Here is a 15,498-nt window from a genome sequence, read left to right as displayed (position 1 = left end):
GTTTAGTTGTTGTTTTTTATTATTTATTACTTTGTTTCACTTAATTTCGCTTTGACTGTGTACAGTTCTTCGAATGACAGTGTTAAACTTCAAATGTCATGCTCTTTCCCCTGAGAAAATGTCGTTGCATGCTAGATATCTCTTCGAAACTAAAGTCATTAAAATGTCATTTACTTTTAAGGTAATCAATTTAATAAAGCTTCATTACAATCACAGGTGTCAAAAACTTCCAGCGACCCCCAGAGTCACAGATCAAATCATATGATCACGTGATCATTAATTATGTGCAAATAAATACCCGGGTTTGACACGGCGAAGGCCATCTGATACAGATTTTGACAACGTCAGATTATTATGTACAGACGAAATAGGTGTAAAATCTATAATTCTAGTAAACGTTGGGCTGTTTTTCATAAAGGTATCTTTTGTCTGTGCTCGTTATGAGTTGGATCCCATTTCGACATTTCTTTCATTCTATTTAAATGTTAGATTGACCTCCAGATAAGCTAAGAATGCCAATGGTTGAATGTTCGTTGTTAGAACAATGTAATTGTTTTTTGGTAATTTATCATGTACGTATTTTAGAAGTACATATTTTATTGAAACAAGTTGGGTGCATGTATATAGAAGTTTGTTTGTTCTTTAGGACATGATAATGATGGCAAATGGGAAAAAAAACTGACAATTCATCTTACTATGAGGTCATTCTTGATCCTATGACTGACTGTGTCGTACCAAGAAATTTGTTGTACATATTTATTCCCTCGTTTTGATAATTTTTGTTGTTATCAACAATGGTTATTTTTGCGTTAGGTCAGATTTTTTAAAAATAAATTTCCGTATTCAATTTATTTAGACCAACACAACGATACTTATTCAATAAGAATCTAGCGGTAACAGGTGCGATTTAGATATAATCAAAGGAATATAAAAAGAATAAATAAGAACATGGGTTGTTAATTGACTGCAATTAACATAATAGTTGAAGCTAAAAACCCTGCACGTTTGAAAACCATAAATAGAAGATTTTTAAATATGACACGTACATGTATATATTCGGATACACGTCTTAAAAACAGACTGGTCTCTTCTATATGGAAGTTGAATACTTCCGGCAATACTTCAGATTTTAGTGTGTTCCCGATAAAGGATGAATACATTTATTAATAACCGTTGACAAATAGATCAGTAACTTCCCTGTTAAGAGCCCACAGACGTTGGTATTAATTATAATAACTCATAATTATTTAATCTTACTGAAAAAGGACATTCCTTTCAGCTTGTTTTACAGCAGCTGAATGGCTGATGACTCGGATAATTGTTCTACATAATAGCACCATTGAGGAATCAGTCAAGACGACCATTTAAATACAACTCCGTACAATAACCAGGCAAGATTATTTATTAGCATATCAAGTGCAGTGGTATTTTCAGTATGTCAATGCACTCACCAATCTTTGTTTCCTGTGATCACGTTAAGGCCATGTTTTGGGATTTAGACGTAATTATCCAAGTGCGGAGGCTTCGGTATTTGTTTTGCCGATATTTCGCAGGCCTAACAACAACTTCCTGATATACCAAGTATTAACCCGCAAGCTTATATGCTCTGAAATAAAATGCAGCTATTCTAGACAGTTGATTCCAATATGGCACTTTCTATGATATGCGTAGTATTTACGATAGATAGCACTTAACGTCAGTCAATATAGGTGTTGTTAAGATTAAGTAAATCTATGCTGCACGCATTACTGAAGTCCAATCTCAATTCACTTGCAGAAAATACCGCTACTCGTTATCTGGTGTTGGTTTCAATTTAGCCAAAATTAAAATGAAAAATCTAAATCCTAGAGAAACTGGCCTAATAACATGTGGATATCTAAGTTCATTACATGGATTAACAGTACCTTTTCATTATTTGAATAAAATGCAGAGGTAACTGGATTTTCTGTTATCTAGTTTCCCCGCATCTTAATTACATCACGACCCGTTTTCGTACAAAAACACAATTTTCAACTGCGTTTTTACGATTACCAATTCTCAACTCGGATGTTAAACCAGCTCGTGAATAGTTAAAAGTCGGATAACAGAAAAAAATCTCAATTTGTGATTTTTTTTAATAACTTCGGTCCATGGAGATCTTTGCCTGTTTCTAACGATTTATTGTACTTGAAACTTGATGTTTTTGTTCCCTTAAGATGACAAGTACAGATTATCCACTCTGACACTTAATCATAAATCACCCAAGGTCTTAAAATAAGGCATAATTCTATTGAGGGGTAGTATATTATAAATTTGACAAATGGGGCTACCCAGAAGGCTTGGAGGGTACATACAAATAGTTTTGTGCTTGTTCAATTATCCTTGAGGAAGAAGCCATGTGGATAATCATTTAAAACATTCAACCCGAAGACATAGGGTCACATAAACATTGACAATGTTGTCTTTGTGGTAGTTGGTTATATTTCTACCGTGAATGTTTTTATTACCTAAAATATGTGTCCTCTGATATAGATACTATAGCATTGTACTTTATATTGTTTCATTTGTTTGTGTCTTTTAACGGCGGGCATAGTTTGTGAATCTGCAGATCGAAGTGGATGTCTTAAGCAAGAAAATGCAGGTCGCACTAGTTAATACTATAATCTTATTGTAACCAGACAAACTAGGGTATCCCAAAGCGTTTGTTCTTATGAAATAAAAAGGAAATGTTCACACACATACACACATACGAACAACGACCTCAACCCAAATGCATTGTTTTAAATTGTTCAATAGAAATGGTCCCAACTCTGTGTGCGTGTGTGTGTGTTTACCTTTGTTGGTTTAATTTCAAACGAAACAACAGACATTGGTAACGTATAGATTACCTTGTGATATAAACAGATAGAAAATAAAAAAAGGAAGTGAAAAGAATTTGTATAAATCTTTTGAATGTCTAACACTGACGTCCAAAACTTTTTTGTATGTTTATACATGTATATGCGCCTCCAGATCCTCATTTTGATTTGTGAAAATAAATAAGGGTAGGTTTCTCCGACTTGGATTAATTCCCTGACACATTGCATGACCTTACCCGTATAACAATAGAAGCCGAGACGTACCATTAATATTATTATATTCTCAAAAATCTGATAACACAGATTTTTCACAATTTCTCCTTTTGTGAATGTTTATAGATCATAAAATTTCAACCTTCCATACAATAAGCTGCCGGCGCCTTCATAGTCCATGACCAGTACAGTCTGTTTTAGATCGAGTCACTTGATTCTTGACAAATGTCAACTCAGAGTAGAGATGTCTGGATAAAGAACAGAATACAATGCCCTGTCTTTACTATCACACGCAATATGTTTTTGAATTAAAGAAATAAATTCATTTATTTTTTTTCTTCTTGGATGACATGTCTTCATCATTTCAGATAATATATATATATACATGACATAGAAAAGTCACTTATTTGAGATTGTGATCCCATAAATTACAATACAAGGGTTCCAAAAAATGACAAACAAACACACACATGTATATATATATATATTAAAACCGAAACAAAAAAAAAATAACAAAAACCAAAAACCGAAACAAGACAGGAAAAAACAAAACCTTCAATACAAACAATTCTACATTGATATACCAATTAAGTACTTTTTGCGTTTATTAGAGCTGTAGTTTTCTAACAACGTGCTGAATGTTAGTTTTCTAACAGCATGGGTCATACCAATTGTCTTTCAAAATGACCTTACATTCTGTCTATAAACTGTCGGTGATGAATTTTACATTTGTTTATAACTAAATCCTAACTTTAATAGTGTATGTCACCTGTAAAATTATCTTCCCTGCACAATACTCAGTTTTCATATCTTTAACAGAGTTTGAGTTTGAGGAAGCTATATGTACCGTGTCAAACCTTTTAGATTTATCCGTTTCCAGCAGTTACTTCAAGATTCATCCCTTATAGTTTTACTTTTGCCAGTTACTATACGTACTAGATTCGATTATTTTCTTGAAAAGCTGAAGATGCTTTCCCTATCGGAGCACCTGTTCCATCTCAGACTAGTATTTGTTGCAGTAATTTATTTTCATAACGAGAATAGGTTTGGTGAATATGTCAAAGAGACAACAACCCCATCAGGATGAAAATGTCAGCCCAATGCCACTCATTGGTCTTCAATGAACGACGAGGAAACCCTCACACCACAGGGTTGGCTGCAGCTGGCCCCAAGGCATCATTATACACAGGTACGGCAATAGAGTTGCCCCAACATAATCAAGAAAACTAAAGGTGAAAATACAGAGGCCAGAAATTCCCGATTTGGGACAGGCGCAAAAAATGCGGCGGGGTTGAAGTACTTAGGCGTGATCACAACCACCCCCATGGCCACTATGTAAAAAAGTTACAAATTAAACACATAAAATCAATTCAGAAAGGTCTGAGTAACTTTTTACAACAGAAATAAAGAAACTGAATATAAATTACACAAATGCACAAACTAAGGACTATTAGCAGTTAACTGACATGCCAGCTCCAGACCAGTTTAAACCTACAAAAAGTTATGTCCCCATCATATGTAAGATAAATTCTTCCTATGCGAGTTGAGAACATACGGTACATTATAAGTCATACAATAAGGACACAACCATTGTCATGTAGTTTTCTATGTTTCAATACATTGATTCTGAATTTCCATTTTTAGGGAAAGAGGGGGGGGGGTAATCGCTCTAACAGTGATTTTTCTTTATTTAGTTACATGAAGAGTATTATTCTCTTGAGAAAACAAGTGTCAAGGAAGAATTGCAAATCATGAATTATGCTGGTTTTCGCCCTCGGTGTATTCACTGTTACAAAATAAGCTGTGGAAATCAACGAATGAAATGAGGTCGTCATCAGGGTAACAGGACAACGACTTCCATTTCATGGGTTCTGGGCATGAATCATTTTTCCTACTTTTTGCTATGTTCTATATTCTATGCCAGACATATCTTTCGTATAGAATATACTACTTTCAGGTCCAAGTATCGGAATCACTATCATCTATAAATTATAAGTTTTAGTAACTATAGCAACAACTGGAGCATAAATATTGGTAAATATTTTGTTTTAGTTAATTCCAAAATCCCCAATGTTGATAGTACTGTCGTTTGTCAAGAGACTACAATTATGTGTATATTTAGATACGCTATATAGAAACTTAAATAATTTTTATAAAGTAAAACGAAAACAAAAACAAAACAAAACAAATACAAAAAACAAAAACATACAAAGCGTAAATCTGCCATAATTGCCTCTACCAGCCTTATTTTGAGTTATAAATTCAAACAGACCTGAAATGACAATAGTCCTGGTCATTAAAATATCATCTTAAAAGCATCTGCAATTTGCAGCGCATACAGACAAAACGGGTTTTCTTTTTTAATCTCCTGATCTGAATAAAAAGAACTTTCATCCATATGTTCCTTCATGGCATGAACAATTGTGGTCGCTAGAACTGACAGATGCAGGACAAGGTCGAGAGTTAATCCTCATTAATTATTTGGAAAGTAACTTTTTCGCGTCAGGTTCTCAACAAGTATAGAATATGCAAACCCTAAGTATCATACAAAACACAATATACTAGTTAGTAATAATATTTTGTATTGATAACAGCAAAAACGACACCATTAAGTTTTTGTTTAATGATTTATTAAACTGAATAAGAATGGTTTTCGGTCTTTCCTTTAGAATCATTCGATATTCACCTAAGACACTGTTACGGGAAAGTTGATATACATAATGTATCTGGGAAAATGAATTGACCATAATAACAACATTTGAATCATTCAAAATTCTATTATCATTATGTAATAAGAATACAAATGGCTCATTAAACAGGGTTGGACTCAGAAATTTTTAAAAGGTGAAGCCCGCCCGATGGCGTCCGAGTCCGATCCAGGAATTTATTTTAAAAAGGGGGTTCAGCAAAATATTTGCTCACATTTGCCAAACTTCTGCACTTTTCCTTTTCTAACGCCCGCCCCTTTTAAAATCCGTCAATGTTAAAATAACATGTACTTTTTGTAGCTTTACTTTGTCGTTGATTAAAATGTAAAAAGGAAATAGAGTGCACCGCAAATGATAAGAATTCACCTACAATTCCGTTGATATGATTATTATATCTTTTCTTTACTCAATTAAGCATAGTTGAAAAATGCTCATAACTGTATATGTATATCACTTATTTTTAGATTCAATAATAAAAAAAATCTCCATCGAATGAAAAAAGCAACTCTTCCCATTTTATAGGGAAATTATTATTTTCCTTATTATGCCAGATTCTGCCTTTGTGAGTGCATGTATTTTTTTTCAAATAAAATATTTTTTGATGTTTTAATGAAAATATATCCGTATAAAATAAAACATTCCAACATCCAATCAGCTAAAAAATTATAGGAAATCAAAATATGTGAAATGCTTGAGCTTTTCTACGGAATTTGAGGAAAATTAAAACTGAAAGCAGTGCACTTTATGTATATATACATCGTATTTGAAATTATGAATAATAGTTTCGTATTTTAAAATACAATGATCATTATGGGAAACATGGTAAAAAATATTAAAATTATCTTTTGGGTTAATACAGAGGCATGAATAATTCATAAGTTAACTGTACTTGAAACGTTTGAACAATTAAATATATAATAATAAAATGAAAATAATACCCAACATAACTAAACTTGTTTTAAGACATCGTAAATATGCTGACGTCCGTTAAATGATCACAGTAATGGTGTCATAAATCGTCACTTCGTAAAGTAACGGCAAAACAAGGGGCAAAACACAATGTTATCTATTTTTGAATTTAGATCTTCCTAGATAGAAATAATGCCACTTCTTAAATCACGTGCACAGCATACTGAAATGAGCAAAATATATATATAATTGGTATTTTTGTATTTCTAATCCACTGCTTTTAATCTGAGTAATTCAACATCCTTACAAAAATATGATTATGATAAAGAGTGAAATGAATAATAATGTCATTGAGGTTAGTCTATAAGTATATTATTTCCATGGATATATTAAACACAGATAAAGTTTATATATAGTTTAAGTGAATTACCGTATAGTCGCATATTTTTGTTTGTTTGATAAAAGACGGAAGACAACATTAAAAAAATAAAAAAAAATACATGTTGTATGTACAATGTATACAATACGAAATATTTTTCTGATACAATGACTTATAACAGTAAAGATAGAAGAAAAACAAACAATTAAACAAACGCACAAACGCACAAAGAAAAACATGAAGGAACAAAATATGAAACAAGATTGATAAAAAATGTATATTATAAAAAGCTTTAACATTATGCACGATATGATTTGTACCACTATTATTTCTCATGCAATAAAGAATTGTTTTAAGGAAGACATGATCGAGTACAACTTACTGCTTTTGGAGAAAATTTTCTGTTTTACTCCTGTTTACTAATAGATTGGAAGTATGTTCCTACATACTTCAACTTAGGATGGTACCAACTTCAGTAGATAGATTGGAAGTATGTTCCTGCATACTTCAACTTAGGATGGTACCAACTTCAGTAGATAGATTGGAAGTATGTTCCTGCATACTTTAACTTAGGATGGTACCGACTTCAGAAGATAGATTGTTAGCCAGCCTCTAGCCGAAGTACTCGGCCGACATGGAAAACAAAACAGAAAAAAATATTATTATTATCCAAGATAAAGTAATTATAATTATCCTTTCACGACATTAATAGACCTTCCACTTCTAAGAAATTAAAAGGAGTGTTTAATATGGCATATGATAGATATAGAAACCGAATGATCATGAAAAGGAACCTTCAAACCATAAACACAAAACCAAAGTCCCATTCTTTTTACAGACTTTTACCGATTTTCACATTTCCATTTTTTCAATTACCATCTAACCATTTGATGCATTGTTTCTGTTTTCGTCTCCTTTTGGATTTTCCCGTACAAGTTTACTTTGTTCTATTCTAAGACATAAATCAAAAGGACTTTAGCTTCTTTGATGTTCTTTAACATCCGACGAAAAGTCCGTATTCCTTCATAAGCTTTGTGGTTTCCACGGCAAGTGCTACTTTTGCCTTTTCTCCTGTTTTCCAGTTTAAATACGTTTACATGCAATCTTTTGCCTTTATTCTACAGAAAGACAGAGGAGGTATTAGAATTAATTTCATATGATATTTCCGTAATCTGAAAGAAGTCGGTTTCGATACTTATGATAAGAGGTTTTATAATAACCACCGAATTCATCCAGAAATTTGCATATTTTATATTTGATGGATTACTTAGGAAAGAAAACATCTTCCCTACTAATTAAGGGGATTAGTGCCCGACAATGCTTTACTCCTATTCTGACATTAGTTAAAAAACGTTCCAATATGATCAGGGATATTAAGAAACATAGGTGTTTCTTTTTGGTCTTTGGAGCTATTCAGAAAGAAATAAAACTTTTCTATGCGTTTTCCATAACAATACGTTACAGAACAACTAACACGTGAATGCTACCAAATGTTACTACAGGGCTTTATATGTTGATATTACTTCTCGCGGTATACGACAGATTAGAAACAATTAGGTTGAAAGAGTCAAGAAAATAAATTACGATAAATATTTTATATTGTACTTGATTTTATTTGATTGCTTCAAACATTCAAAACGAAAGAGGTAAAGTTATTGTTTGCTAAAAGCATCTACAATATAAAACAGTCATACCACTGGGATCAAAGGAGTTCGATACAGCGATACTCTTCATCGAGATGACTTTTAAAGTCATGTTTTTTTTAACAAGATATCACAGCACTTGTTTTACATATAATTTGTCACATTGAAAAATAAGTTCAGTTTAATTAGACCAAACATAAGTTAATTATACCTACTTGTTTTGACATTATCATAATTTTGCGAAAATATTCGTCGTATCCGGTCCACACATCAGATATTTTCAATTCGTATTTTGTTCTAAATTACCATAATTAACACATTTAACAATAAATATATGAAAACAAGACAAAAACAAAACAAACACAAAAACACAATCAAAATCAAAGTATTTTAAAGGCAGTCCACCTAAGAATCATGCAGGAGGTGATTTATCGATGTCAGGCATTTGAACCAAATTGACTTGCAATATGAAGGATTTAATGGAAAAACAAGAATTAATATAAAAAAATGAAAAATGTTTTCACCGTAACCATAGCAACGACCATTCCTTAGCAACCACCAATTTTGGGCCTAAAAAACACAAAAAGCATCACAATCTGAATGTATTTTTTATATCTAATGGTGGAAATTTGTCAAACTACATCATTATATTACAATTTATATTAAAACAATTTACAATAAAGTACAAAGCAATCTGATTGGTTTAGATCTGGTTACCATAGCAACCAAAATTCTTAATTTTCGACAATTTGAAATGTACAAAAATAGGCTATGTTCAGACCCTATGTTTTGCTTACAAGAGCAAGAGGATATTAATTAAATGTATGCATGGATGTGTGGTAGGTGCTCTCCACTGAAACATATCACAAATAAAAAAAATGTAGCATATCTTTGTTTTTTGCTCATCTGGACCCAAAATCACCTCCTGTAAGAACTTTTCTTCTTCTTAACGTTTTTCATACAAACTTTGTCCAGACCATAACATTTTTTGTCTTTTGACTTAGACTTCTAATATTTGGTATGTTGGTATATCCTCTCAGGGTAGATTGTTGCATACCAGAGTGGGAGACTTTTGACCTTGGCCTTTAACCTCAAGGTCAAATAACATACAAATTTTGGCAAAATATGATACATGATTTTGTCTGTGCCATTATGTTTTTGGTCTTTTTACTTAGATATATAATCTTTGGCATTAAAGTATATCACACCAAAGCAGGGAGTAATGTTTTAGGTAGGTGACCTTTGACCTTGACCTTTGGCCGCGAGGACAAATAACATAAAAGTTTTGGCAAAATACCATAAAAACTTTGTCTTGGCCATCTTGTTTTTTTTTGTCTTTTTACCAAGATATCTGATTTTTTGGTATGTAAGTAAATCACATTAAGGTAGAGTGTAATGTTCAAGATAGGATAACTTTTGACCTGGACCTTTGACTCCAAGATAAAATGACATACAAAATTTTGGCCAAATACCATACAAAATTTGTCTGGGCTAAAATTGTTTTGTCGTTTCATTTAGATATCTGATATTTGGTATGGGATTATAAAACCTGAAGTACCAATCCTTTACATCTGTTATGGAATATGTGTTCTCTTAATTTCAAAGGAAAAGAACTCTGAGCTTGAATAATTATACCCCACGCAATGCAGTTGCACAGGGTATAATGTGTTTGACCCGTCCGTCTGACCATCAGTCCATCTTAAGTTTTCCGGACTTTTTTTAAACACTTGCAGATATTGAAATATTTTTTTGGTTAATAAGTTTACCATGATAAGTTAAAGGTCAAGTTTACTTTTAGATAATTTTTACCGAAATTACGGGCTTTGTACTTATCAAAATTCACAGAAATAACCGTTTTCCTGACATTTTTTTCTGAACATTCATTTGCAGATATTGACATGATATTTGTTATAAATTAACCGTGATAAGTTACAAATTTGTGTTTGGTTTCACTTCGATGATTTTACCGAAATTTCGGGCCTTGAACAAAATTTACAGAAATAATCGTTTGAAGGACTTTTTTCCAAACGCTTGCAGATGACATGATAAGTTCACACTGATACGTTACAAGTCAAGTGTACATTTTGTTCCAATAGATGATATTTAATTTAGATTAATTAAAACTTAAATTAATCAAAGTCTGGCGTTTTAAACTAACATTCTGAATAACAGAATTTAGTTAGAACAGGTTGGTTTTCTCATCGTATATTTAAGCTCATCTGGGACGAAGATCAGTGTGAGCTATTGCCGTCACTTTGTGTTCGTTGTAGTTGTCTGTTGCCATTGTTTACTTTTTCAAAAATCTCTTTTCAATTTTATTTTGTTGCAATCTTTTCTAATACCTATAAAAATCATTTTCAAAAATCTTTTTTAAATTTCATTTTTAGCTCACCTTGCCAAAGGCCAAGTGGGCTTATGCCATCACTTGGCATCCGTCGTCATCGTCGTCGTCATTGACGTCGTCGTGGACAAATTTTAAAAAATCTAATCCTCTGAAACTAAGACTGGAGTGACAGGTTTTAAACTTGGCATGATTGTTTCTTAGGGTGTTCTGCACAAAATGACCGTTGGAATTTTTGGTCCATGAAAAAGCATGGCCGCTGATCTAAAAATAAAACATAGGGGTCAGATTGCAGTGTTTTGCAAATAACTTAAAAACCGTTGCCTTTAGCAAATTTCTGGCATAGGGTAAAATTAAAATTGTTCAGCATCATGAGATCGACCTATGCAAAAATTTTCTAAACGATTGGTCAACTGATGTAGGAGTTACGGCCCCTGAAACAGTTTTTTTTTGTGTATTTTCGCATGTGCAACTTTGAAAGTCTTCTTCTCAAAATCCATTGCACAGAATTCAATGAAAGTTGGCATAAATGTTCCGTAGGGTATCCCACACAAATTGACCGTTGGGATTGTTTTTTAAATAAGCAAATGGTTAACCAGGTGAGCGATTCAGGCTCTTTTGAGCCTCTAGTTGTTGCAATCTTTTTCCATATCTGATTCAACACTCTAATTCCTTTATTATCTAGGTCCTTCTAAATGTATTTCTCTTATAAATCTACCTACATGTTTATGTCTGTGTTCCAGCATAGTTGAAAATAGGGAAAAATATATAAAGGAATATGCCAAAGAAGGCAAAAAACTTAATTTTTTTTTGTAAAAAAACATCACGATTTATTACTTTTGATATCATACCTCTTTAAATATAAAAGGCAGGATTATATAACTGAAGTCATATACGGATACATTAGGATATTGAATCAGCATCCAAACGAAGTCTGCAACCTATATTTTACATTCCATTAAAATTTACCTCTGATCTCATGTATGGGCAATAATAAGTAGAAAGATCATGTAAACTTGTTGACTACGAATTAAAGTAGTTCGCATTTTACAATCATGCAATTTATTCTTTAATGCCACGACAAGATGAAATGTATAATTTTAGGTTACCCATGTTTGGTTCTCACATAGTTTCTAGACAGCTACAAGTAATAGACGTGGGGTAACAGGCCATTAACAAACATTTGTTATTTTTAGCTCTCCTTGCCAAAGCCCAAGTAAGCTTATGCCATCACTTGGCGCCCCTCCTCATCGACAAATTTTCGAAATTCTCCTCCTCTTGAAAATTGTGCACAAAATGACTATTGGGATTTATGATCCGTGATCCTGAACCAATTTTTAATTTTTCCACATATACATGTGCAATTTTGAAAATCTTCTTCTCTAAGACCATTTAAGATCAGTTAATGGAAATAAAGCGTATTAATTCTTTAGTGTATTGTGCTCGAAATGACTTGTGTTTTGTGTTTTTTAATCCATTAAAAATGTATATGGCTGTCTATATTAAAAATGGAACATAGGGGTCAGAAGAGTTTTTTTTTAAATAATTCAAAAACTGTTGCCTTCAGCAAAATTCTGGTTCAGGTCATAAAATGCTATTAAAAGCGTTTCCTGCATTTGACTATTCAGTTAATTTTAACTTAGCCTGTCTCATAGCCATTTTTTGTGACATTATGTTTAAACAAAAAAAAATATAAAACATTTTGAAATATTCTGAAAACAAGAACCTACATGTTCATGTTTACAAGAGTAATCATGGGAACCAAAATTCTAGCGGATATCAAAAGAATGTAATCCTGGGACATTTTGATAAGATGTGCATTTCAGTAAAACAGGAGTTAAAAAATGGAAGTGGGATAAAATGTCAAGAGTTGATAAACAAAAACAAGAAATATTAGTCTTGGGTCTGATTGAATTCCCTCAAAATTCAGAAATTAATAAAAAAAAACAATTTAGTATCAGTCATATGACATCTGTCCTCATTAACACATCAAGTCAAAAGTTGATATGTTATTTGACCATGAGGTCAAGGGTCAAGTTCAAATGTCAACCAATCTAGTACGAGGCGCCTCGCCTTGAGAAAACATACCCCATACCAAATATCAGATGTCTAAGTAAAAAGACAAAAGAAAATTATAGCCGGGACAAAGTTTTGTATGATATTTGGCAAAAATTTTGAATGTCATTTGACCTTGGAGTCAAAGGCCAATGTCATCTAATCTAGCACATTATACTTTAACTTTACATTATACTTTAAAGTATAATTACATTATACTGTAATTTACTTAAATGTCAAACAGGTCAGATATCTAAGTAAAAAGACCAAAAAGTAATGGCACAGACAAAATTTTGTATCATATTTTGCCAAAATATGTATGTTATTTGACCTTGAGGTTAAAGGTCAAAGTCAAAGGTCACCCACTCTGATACACGACACTTTGCCCCGAGAGGATATACCAACATACCAAATATTAGAAGTCTAAGTCAAAAGACAAAAAAGTTATTGTCTGGACAAAGTTTGTATGAAAAGCGTTAAGAAGAAGAAAAGTCTTTATGGGGGCGATTTAAGGTCCAAATGAGCAAAAAACAAAGATATGTTACATATTTTTATTTTTGATATGTTTCAGTGGAGAGCATCTACTACACATCCATGCATATATTTGGATAATATCTTCTTGCTCTTGTTAGCAAAACGGGTCTGAACATAGCCTATTTTTGTATATTTCAAATTGTCAAAAATTGAGAAATTTGGTTGCTATGGTAACCAGATCTTATCCAATCAGATTGCTTTGTACTTTATTGTAAATTGTTTTCCATAAGACACACTTCATTAATATAATTATTTAGTTTGGTAAATTTCCACCATTAGATATAAAAAATACATTCAAATTGTGACATTTTTGTGATTATTAGGCCCTAAATTGGTGGTTGCTAAGGCGTGGTTGTTGCTATGATAACGGTGAAATCATTTTTCATTTTCTCATTTTATTCATTGTTTTTCTTATATATCCAACTGATTTAAAGTCAATTTGGATAAAATGTCGGACATCAATAAATCACTTTCAGTGAAAATTGCATGATTCTTAGGCGGACTGCTACTTAAGTACTGAATAAATTTATATCGATTGTTTGAATTTGTAGGCCTCAAATAATCGTCAAATGGCAAAAAAATAGGGATGAGATCAAAGGAAAGAAGTGTGATCCACTCATTTCGTTATCAGAATTGTGAATTTAAATCAAAGAGTTGGATACAACAAAGTTGAAATTTATGATGATATTCAGTTTGTCTTTAAATTTTTGCACGAAAATCGAAATTTGCACGAAATTCTTTCACCTCTCATCTAGCTAATGATAAGCTATATAAAGCTCAAATGCTACACATTGTCGCATAGACACTTTTTTGTATCATGTAAAAGTGCGTAGTTTCTGGACACCTAAGTACAGAGACACTTTCATTAACATAAACGCCGAATATTTTAACAATCAGGTATGATGGAAACGCTAACCATGCACTTTAAAGCCCTACATACAACTCTTTTCACATATAATCCTAGATATATCTAGTTTTAAAATAACATTTAGCTTTTTATCACTTGGCAAGACAGCCAAATAGATAGCAGTAACACCATTCCTGGTAAATTGCATCCTAGAACAGTTCTATTTTTATTTGTCATTTCCTTCCGATGTCAAACTAAAAATCTGAAGGATTATGATAAATACACATTTTGTTTTCAAATAGCTGTCATTTTTAGTTCCTTTGATTTGGCATTTGTTTCCATTCAGATAAATATGCGGTAAGCATGTGTCTTTTTTGGTCAAAAATAAAAGAACGTATATATCCTTCCGGCATAACAGTCCAACGCCAAGACAGGTTCCATTTTTATAAATGCTGCTATTCTGAAATGAAACCAGTAACGGGTATATACATCAAAGTTTTTACTTACGAGAAGGTGTAACAGCTACAGAAAGATAAACAATATATGTACAAGGGACAATTATTTCAAAGAGTAATCAAGGGAACCAAGGTTATAGCGGTAATCAAAAGAATGTAATCCAGGGACAAAGACCATACATGGAAAACAGACATACACAATAAAGAACATAAAGTAACTAAAGTAATATATACGAAGTAACAAAAATAAATGAGCAACTCGGACTCCACTAAAAACTGGGAGCATGGACCAGGTGCACCGGTAGGATAAGCGTCCTCTGCTTTTCTAGCAACACCCGCCGAGTTTCTCATAAAAAGTCAAATCCGGGGTAGACAAACGAGGAAAGGAAAACCATGACCCGTTGAATAAATCAGTTTTCACGGTGCTGATGGATACACCATAACGATCCACGAGTTCATGATGAAGACCATAAAACTTCTGTAGTGATGACTTCAATCTTGTAGCAACATAACCCTGTTCCAGAAGCCTATTTGTTAGAGTTCTAGCGCGATACAAAAAGTCTGCGTAGTTTCGCCA

The sequence above is a fragment of the Perna viridis genome, chromosome 6, assembly GCF_037379345.1.
Source record: "Perna viridis isolate PV_CMFRI_1.1 ecotype Kerala chromosome 6, ASM3737934v1, whole genome shotgun sequence".
Taxonomy (NCBI): domain Eukaryota; kingdom Metazoa; phylum Mollusca; class Bivalvia; order Mytilida; family Mytilidae; genus Perna; species Perna viridis.
The sequence above is the reverse complement of the archived record's forward strand: the minus strand, read 5'-3'. Positions refer to the sequence as shown.